Source organism: Bombina bombina, chromosome 3 (genome assembly GCF_027579735.1).
Source record: "Bombina bombina isolate aBomBom1 chromosome 3, aBomBom1.pri, whole genome shotgun sequence".
Classification (NCBI taxonomy): Eukaryota; Metazoa; Chordata; class Amphibia; order Anura; family Bombinatoridae; genus Bombina; species Bombina bombina.
Window position 1 is genome coordinate 826255704 of NC_069501.1, and position 9469 is coordinate 826265172.

The 9469-nt window shown below is 43.1% G+C and overlaps 1 protein-coding gene across 1 annotated transcript in view; it reads right to left on the reverse strand.

The window, feature by feature from the left end:
* The window catches only part of NAXD (NAD(P)HX dehydratase), a 249637-nt gene extending 248017 nt beyond the window's left edge, over positions 1 to 1620 (reverse strand). The window contains exon 1 of the mRNA XM_053705470.1: positions 1501 to 1620. The gene's annotated coding sequence lies outside the window, so the exon portion shown is untranslated. The remainder of the gene's footprint in view (positions 1 to 1500) is intronic.
* Between the last annotated feature and the right edge of the window lie 7849 nt (positions 1621 to 9469).

The following is a 9469-nucleotide window of genomic DNA, read 5'->3' on the forward strand; positions in this document are numbered from 1 at the left end:
TGAAATCCTTTGTTAAAGAGTAGTCATAAGCGATTTATAATAACTAGTATTTATATAGCGCCTTTCTCCCAGTAAGACTCAAAGTACTTTTTCAGAGCTCGCTCTCGGAATTAACCAAATCGGCAGCTGAATAGTAATAGTTGTTAATTATAACCCAATTTAATGGTACTGATTTTATCGACTTCGGAAGGTTGAAGGGCTGAGTCGGTCCTGCCGGGATTTGAACCTGTAACCTTGGATATTTTAAACAGGCTTTTTTTTTTAGTCCGGGCATTTACCAACTGAGCTTTCAGGAGATACATAAACATACATGCACGCTCCTAAGATACTCTTAGCCTACCTAGGTTTATTAATCAACAATGGATACCAAGAGAACAAATCAATTATGATAATAGAAGTAAACTGGAAAGGGGTTGGTTTAATATTGCATCCTCTTTCTGAATCATGAAAGTTTAATTTTGAATTTACGGTCCCTTTAAAAAGGGACAGTAAAGTCAAAATTAAAATTTCATCATTCAGACAGAACATGCAATTTTAAACAACTCAAGTTTACTTCTTTTATCAATTTTGCTTAGTTCTCTTTATATCATTTAAAATTAATACTAGGTGAGTTCAGGAGTGTGCACATGTCTTTAGTCATCTGACAGCAGTTTGCAACATTGTTTATAGCAATGTTATACATAATTGCGAACATAGTTGCTGCCATAGACTGCAAAAGACACGCACACACCAGAGCACTTATCAGTCTAACTAGATTTACTCTTCAAAAAATAAAAAAGTATACCAAAACAACAAAACTAATGTTATAATAGAAGTAAATTTGAAAGTTGTTTAAAATTAAATGTTCTGTCTGAATCATGAAAGTTTAATTTTGACTTTACTGTCCCTTTAACATCCTTTTTTAAAGCAATTGTTTTTCAAAGCTAAACTCCACTCTCCATTTGCCTTACTTTGAGGGTCCAATCTGGGTTTGATTATGCAGGCAACTGGGCTTGCCACATTAAAAGATTAGTATGAAATACATTGTTTTGCAGTTATTAGTTCAAGCCAGTTAGGCATATATGTAGCAGGGCTAGCCTTGCAAAAATAATAGGGTGCCTTTTAAATTCAGAGAATTAGAAAATCTGCAATTTCCATAACTATTAAATAAAAAGGGGGCAAACTAAATAATTAAAGTATAAGGCTAAGTTGTTTCATTACACACAACTTAATATTTTACACAACAATCTAAAGGTGTTTACTGTCCCTTTAACAATCTGTACGTATCATATTTTAATCATTTTGTACAACAGTCAATTAGTATGTCAAACTATTATTACATAAGGTTTTAATAAAAACCTAGCTGTATTGGTTTATTTTAAACACATTCATCATATGGGTAGGCGTGGCCGGGTATTAATAATTGTTTATATTAATATCAGAGAGCATTGGGAGTATTATAATTTGGTTGAGCCTTCCTGACTGTATAGCTGCTGCTAATGGTGCTGTCCTTGCAGGTACCTGCGTCCTGTAGATAATACAGTAGAGCAGCAGCGATAACCCCCACTGCAGCCGTCGTTACCAAAGCAGTGAGAGAACCGCATAGCACCGCCATTCTTGGTGAGCTGCCTTCTTACCTAGAGCAGCATACCGAACCCCGAACATCAGCAACACTTCCGGGAGGAGGGCACGTGTACTAGTAAAGCAAAATGTTCTGAAAATTCAGCCAACCACAGATAGGTTGTAAATATAAGGCGAGCATATATCGTTGGCTATAGGATAGTTTAGGCATATTGATAGCTAGAGCAACCAATCACACATCGGTATCCAGAAAAACGTGAATCATATTTGACAGACGAGGTTTACAGTTGAGGACCCTGTACACAATGTATAAACTATTATATGTACAGTACAAAGCTCCGCCCCAACAGTTAGTGTGTCAATCAAGTTTGTCAACCTGAAGTATTACTGACCTCTGATGGTTGAGAAGCCACTGGGCTATTATCTATCTCAAATACCACAAACTGTTCAGCTATGTATAGATGTGCATTTAAAAAAAAAATGCAGTACTGTATATGGTACCAACTCTTATTCAAGCTATTTTTTATTCGTGGAATTTGGTTTCTTATTCCTGGAAGTTTGTTTCTTATTCAAACAGCTAATTTGAGTTTAAAATACAAATGTAGGTTTTATTTGAAGGACCACTCAATGCAGTAAACTTGCATAATTAACAAGTGCATAATAAAAAGACAATTTAACACCTACTTCGAATTTCAAATAAACAGTAGATTTTTTTTCTAAAAATTATTTTTTTCTCCACATGTATCATGTGACAGACATCAGCCAATCACAGACTAGTATATGTATACCCTGTGAGCTTGTGCACATGCTCCGTAGGATCTTGTTCCCCAGAATGTATAAATATACTGTAACAAGACTGTGCAAAATTTGATAATGAAAGTAAATTGGAAAGTGTCTTATAGGGACAATAACGGTTCAGAATAATGTTATATAATTCTGCACACAGTGCAGAATTATATAATATTATTTAAGCGGTAACTTCAAAAGTTTAAAAGTATTTTCAGAATATTCAGTGAACACTGGACTCCGCTCCAGGATCTACTGAGCGGGTCTTGAATATCCAAAGCGCTTCACGGGCTTGCTGGTTGGTCACAGCACGCCCGGTCGCGCTATTGTTATAAATGTAGCTCGCTTCCGCTACTAAACCACGCTGTGCCTATATGAAGACCAGAGGTTTGCCGGCAGTAGAAACAAATCAGCTTTTTAAATCTTCAAGTGGAAAAGGGGCTCTGGTCCATGCAGTCCCTGTTCAAAGGCTTGTAGCGGACTGGAAGCATGTTGATAGCCTGCAGGGCCGGCGTTTTGTAATAGACAGTTTAGGCAGCCGCCTTAGGGCGTACCAGAACTGGGGCGCTGAGAGTGGTGCCGACAGTCTGCTGCCTATGATGATAAAAAAAAAATGCATTTTTATTTTTTTTTAAATTCCTGAGCTGATCTGAGACGGGAGACCGAGACCTGAGTGAGTGATGACCTGCTGAGCTGTGTGCCGCACTGCCACCCCCCTTGACTATCCCTCCCGGCTCCCGCCACAGTGTGCTGGCCCGGCCGCCCGGCATATTGCTAATGCTTATATTTTATCATTATGGATAATTTATGGGTGAGGTCCGACTCCGTGCACGCCGCACGTGCGTGTTGTGACCGTGTCTGTCACGTCAGATGACTCTCAGTCAGAGCTCAGTGGAGGACTGGTAACGAGGCGCGCGGAGGTGGAGCTCACTTTACTTGCCTCACGTCACTCACTCTGAGAGGGAGAAAGCAGCAGGGTACATACAGCCACGGCCGCCTTACGTCTCCACCGTGTGACAGGCTCACGAGTCACACACTGTCTGACTCCTCCATCTGAGCCACGTGAGGTGAGTGAGCCCGCAGTCGCAGATGACCAGTCCAGGTCCAGTGTCGACCGTCACCTCACCGTCGACGAGGAGTGATGACTAGCGCAGGTAGGAAAATCTTGAATGGCTCAGGCTGGGCATGGGGGGGCACTTTCACTGTCACTGACTGTCCACAGATTGATTGACAGTGGGTGGTGGGCCGTCGGGTGGGGGTTTCGGGAAGGGAGGGTCCGGCGCCGATAGACTATAATTTATTACTGATTTTATAATGAACCACAACCAAACCCATAATAAGCATTAAGCAGGAGCCATGCCAGCCTCTAAAGCTTTGGCATAATTGATTGTATTTTAACGTCCCTCAGGGTCCCTGCCTGGCCTACTGGCCTGGCTGGCCAGTGGCCAGTCCTGTGTCCACAGTCCATCCACTTGAGTTCAATAGCTTATGGCTCAAAAACAACAATAGTCCAATTAACAACTGAGATCCTGGGAAGGTTAATTTCAGGGATAGCCTAGTGTTGTTCAGGCGAATAGCCAGTGTGAGGCTAGAAAAAATTGATTTCATGCCTAACTGAAGTGATACTGCAGGGCACGTTGCAATTCCAGAAAGTAGTGTAGATTTGGGATATATTCATTGTTGTTCAAGCCATAAATATTGCAATAAACTGTTTAGGGGTATCTCACTGTGTATGTGATAGAGCTTTGCAATACATTAATACATCTTTTTATAATATGATCTGTGTGTACTGAGCAGTGTATAGTCTTTCAAAGTTTTATGCATAATGTCCCTTCCTCTGTCTCTCTCCCTCTCTTCCTCTGTCTCTCTCCCTCCCTCCCTTCCTCTGTCTCTCTCCCTCCCTTCCTCTGTCTCTCTCCCTCCCTCCCTTCCTCTGTCTCTCTCCCTCCCTTCCTCTGTCTCTCTCCCTCCCTTCCTTTGTCTCTCTCCCTCCCTCCCTTCCTCTGTCTCTCTCCCTCCCTTCCTCTCTCTCCCTCCCTCCCTCTGTCTCTCTCCCTCCCTTCCTTTGTCTCTCTCCCTCCCTCCCTTCCTCTGTCTCCCTCCCTCCCTTCCTCTCTCTCCCTCCCTTCCTCTGTCTCTCTCCCTCCCTTTCTCTGTCTCTCTCCCTCCCTTCCTCTGTCTCTCTCCCTCCCTTCCTCTGTCTCTCTCCCTCCCTTCCTCTGTCTCTCTCCCTCCCTCCCTTCCTCTGTCTCCCTCCCTCCCTTCCTCTGTCTCTCTCCCTCCCTCCCTCCATTAATTTGTCTCTCTCCCTCCCTCCCTTCCTCTGTCTCTCTCCCTCCCTTCCTCTGTCTCTCTCCCTCCCTCTCTTCCTCTGCCTCTCTCCCTCCCTCCCTTCCTCTCTCTCCCTCGCTCCCTTCCTCTCTCTCCCTCGCTCCCTTCCTCTGTCTCTCTCCCTCCCTTCCTTTGTCTCTCTCCCTCCCTCCCTTCCTCTCCCCCCTCCCTCCCTTCCTCTGTCTCTCTCCCTCCCTCCCTTCCTCTGTCTCTCTCCCTCCCTTCCTCTGTCTCTCTCCCTCCCTCCCTTCCTCTGTCTCTCTCTCTCTCTCCCTCCCTCCCTCCCTTCCTCTGTCTCCCTCCCTCCCTCCCTTCCTCTGTCTCTCTCACTCCCTTCCTTTGTCGATCTCCCTCCCTTCCTCTGTCTCTCTCCCTTCCTCTGTCTCTCTCTTCCTCCCTTCCCCTGTCTCTCTCCCTCCCTTCCTTTGTCTCTCTCCCTACCTCCCTTCCTCTCCCTCCCTCCCTCCCTTCCTCTGTCTCTCTCCATCCCTTCCTCTATCTCTCCCCCTGCCTCCCTTCCTCTGTCTCTCCCTCCATTTGTCTGTCTCTCCCTCCCTTCCTCTGTCTCTCCCTCCCTCCCTTCCTCCCTTTGTGTCTCCCTCCCTCCCTTTGTGTCTCCCTCCCTCCCTTTGTGTCTCCCTCCCTCCCTTTGTGTTTCTCTCACTCCCTTTGTGTTTCTCTCTCTCCCTTTTTTGTTTCTCTCCCTCCCTTTTGTGTTTCTCTCCCTCCCTTTGTGTCTCTCTCCCTTCCTCTGTCTCTCTCCCTCCCGTTGTGTCTCTCCCTCCCTTCCTCTGTCCCTAATTTTAATTAATTTATATATATATATATATATATATATATATATATATATTATATATATAATTTGTTTTGCAGCACTACCACAATTTAATGAATGTGGCATAACCATTGTTTGATTTGCTATGCGGTGCTACCAATGTTTGATGTGTTACGTGGCGTTACCATTGTTTGATTTGCATTTGGCCACCAATTAGCAAGAGCTACTCAGGTACTGAACCAAAAATGGGCCGACTCCTAAGCTTACATTCCTTTTTTTTTTTTTTTTTTTTTTTTTTTTAAATACATTTTTATTGAGAAAGTCAGAGTCATACAAAAGCAACTTGGATATCCACGCAGGGATAAATATATTAATAAACATGGACTTGTAATAGATAATACATAACCTCGGGCAGCTTTAGTCATTTATAGTAGAGAAAGAATTAGACAAATATACATAGTACCTTCTAGAAATAGTTGAGTCTTGATATGTGCAATGAATGTCATGTAATGAGGATGCAGACTCAAAGAGTCTTTAATATCGGATTAAACCAATGTGACCTAAGTTACTCAATTTGTTTCTCATTTTTCTTATATGTTATATACGGAGGCAAGGTGGTTTCCTCTTTGCTATAAAGGGTGTTCAGTATGTTATTGAATCTAAGAGGAATAATGCCAGAGAAGGTTAGCTTTTTGTGGGTTTAGAAGAAAGGAAATACAGCGTGCAAGAGCCGCTCAAAGTGAAAGGAAGAAGGAGAAAGGGAGAAGCGGGGTTAGTTAAGATGCTAAACTTGTGAGTGCTGTAGAGTCTTTAAACTAAGAGAGCATAAAGAAGGAGAGGGTATCTCCTGTCAAGTCTCCGACTTAGGGGGTAGGGGTTGAAGTATGCTTATATCCCCCGTCATGGGGGGCCGTGTACAAGGCAAAGTAGTCCCTCCATAGTACCGCTGTAGTCTAATTATGTACTAAGTTAAACCTTTCCTGTGAGTCTATTTTAACCATATATAGGATAGTATCATTAATGACCCTCCCATTTTGATTTCATTCAGATCTCCAGGGGTCTTGTAGAGGAAGCTGAGTCTGTTCTAGACTATCCAAGGGGGTCTGCTAAGTGTTTGATACAAAACATGGGTTCAATATTTATGAAAGGTGGATTCCCAGCTCTAAGGTCATATAGATATAAACTAATATCCTGAACATAAGAAATTTTTTTTTGCAATTACAGGTTTGCACTGAAAATTACGCATACAGGGAGTGCAGAATTATTAGGCAAATGAGTATTTTGACCACATCATCCTCTTTATGCATGTTGTCTTACTCCAAGCTGTATAGGCTCGAAAGCCTACTACCAATTAAGCATATTAGGTGATGTGCATCTCTGTAATGAGAAGGGGTGTGGTCTAATGACATCAACACCCTATATCAGGTGTGCATAATTTTTAGGCAACTTCCTTTCCTTTGGCAAAATGGGTCAAAAGAAGGACTTGACAGGCTCAGAAAAGTCAAAAATAGTGAGATATCTTGCAGAGGGATGCAGCACTCTTAAAATTGCAAAGCTTCTGAAGCGTGATCATCGAACAATCAAGCGTTTCATTCAAAATAGTCAACAGGGTTGCAAGAAGCGTGTGGAAAAACCAAGGCGCAAAATAACTGCCCATGAACTGAGAAAAGTCAAGCGTGCAGCTGCCAAGATGCCACTTGCCACCAGTTTGGCCATATTTCAGAGCTGCAACATCACTGGAGTGCCCAAAAGCACAAGGTGTGCAATACTCAGAGACATGGCCAAGGTAAGAAAGGCTGAAAGACGACCACCACTGAACAAGACACACAAGCTGAAACGTCAAGACTGGGCCAAGAAATATCTCAAGACTGATTTTTCTAAGGTTTTATGGACTGATGAAATGAGAGTGAGTCTTGATGGGCCAGATGGATGGGCCCGTGGCTGGATTGGTAAAGGTCAGAGAGCTCCAGTCCGACTCAGACGCCAGCAAGGTGGAGGTGGAGTACTGGTTTGGGCTGGTATCATCAAAGATGAGCTTGTGGGGCCTTTTCGGGTTGAGGATGGAGTCAAGCTCAACTCCCAGTCCTACTGCCAGTTTCTGGAAGACACCTTCTTCAAGCAGTGGTACAGGAAGAAGTCTGCATCCTTCAAGAAAAACATGATTTTCATGCAGGACAATGCTCCATCACACGCGTCCAAGTACTCCACAGTGTGGCTGGCAAGAAAGGGTATAAAAGAAGAAAATCTAATGACATGGCCTCCTTGTTCACCTGATCTGAACCCCATTGAGAACCTGTGGTCCATCATCAAATGTGAGATTTACAAGGAGGGAAAACAGTACACCTCTCTGAACAGTGTCTGGGAAGCTGTGGTTGCTGCTGCACGCAATGTTGATGGTGAACAGATCAAAACACTGACAGAATCCATGGATGGCAGGCTTTTGAGTGTCCTTGCAAAGAAAGGTGGCTATATTGGTCACTGATTTGTTTTTGTTTTGTTTTTGAATGTCAGAAATGTATATTTGTGAATGTTGAGATGTTATATTGGTTTCACTGGTAAAAATAAATAATTGAAATGGGTATATATTTGTTTTTTGTTAAGTTGCCTAATAATTATGCACAGTAATAGTCACCTGGACACACAGATATCCCCCTAAAATAGCTATAACTAAAAACAAACTAAAAACTACTTCCAAAACTATTCAGCTTTGATATTAATGAGTTTTTTTGGGTTCATTGAGAACATGGTTGTTGTTCAATAATAAAATTAATCCTCAAAAATACAACTTGCCTAATAATTCTGCACTCCCTGTATGTATAAGGGTTTTCTTCGGTGGACTACAGCAAAGCCTACTATGACCTGTAATAATGACTAGGATAAGGAGCAGGTAATGGAGGAGTGCAGAGAGCTACAAAAACAAGACACTTGAAATAGTACTTAAACAAGACAAAAACAAAACTACAAACCAGGTCCTGTTACTTTTAAAGAAGAACATTTTTGCTAAACAACAATATATGAATATAAGATTTGCTATAAGGAACATTTTCATGCAGGTTTTTCATTCAGGCAGGCAAGCCTTCATTTAGTACCCCATCAGCAGTTTTATAAATGTCCTGTGAATCAAAGAGAGCCCTTCATATGTTTGCGGTAAATAAAGTGATGTCTGGTCACCACAGCTAAAATGGAGTATGCCCTATATTTCAAAAGTAACTTAGGGAGGCTGAGGAGAAGGAAAACTAAGTGAGAGACTATAAGTGAGAGACTTAAGAATATATGATGTTCTGCAGAGTCTTATATCTCCAAATAAATTCAGAGGACAGGTAATAAAGTTAACCTATGCCACAAGCTGAGAGCATATGAGGATGTTCAAGATGCAGAAACCGCTCTGTCTCCTCCTTACATATCTGGGCGGTTGGGAGGTAGCAGTCACTGAATGAAGTGAAGCGATGGGAGGCCTCCGACAGCCCCGTTTCCCCAGAATCTGACAGGAGGATGAGGTCTTTCCTGCAGCCGCTATCAAACTGCATTATCCGGTACAAGTTAGCTACCGGGTGGAGCCTGTCTGAGTCCTCCAAACATGTAATAGTTCCGGTACTCCGAGGTCCCCCGGTGACCGGCTGTCTCACCAGGGACCCAGTGCTCCATGTCGCTGACTCAGATAGGGGATAGTGGTTGTCCCCTGAGGTAAGTGGTTGAATCAAAGTGACAGCTAGTGGCAGTAGCTTGGCGCCAGTATCTTCCGGCTGCATTTTAGACACTTCTGAGTCATCTAGGGGATACATCATGAGCACTCCACCCTCTCTGTCAGTTGACTGTGCAGGGTCTGTAACAGAATGATCTATCTCACCATCAGCAGTGTCGCCTCGATCAGCCCGCAAAAGCCTAGTGAGCAAAATAAATTGGTCCTCCATCTTGTGAGCAAGAATATGCAGCATGGCTACCACTGCAGATTCCATCCTGGGTATTGGCTGAGACTCAGCTCTGCACTCGCTGCTATGAATTGGGAGTTTAGCTTGT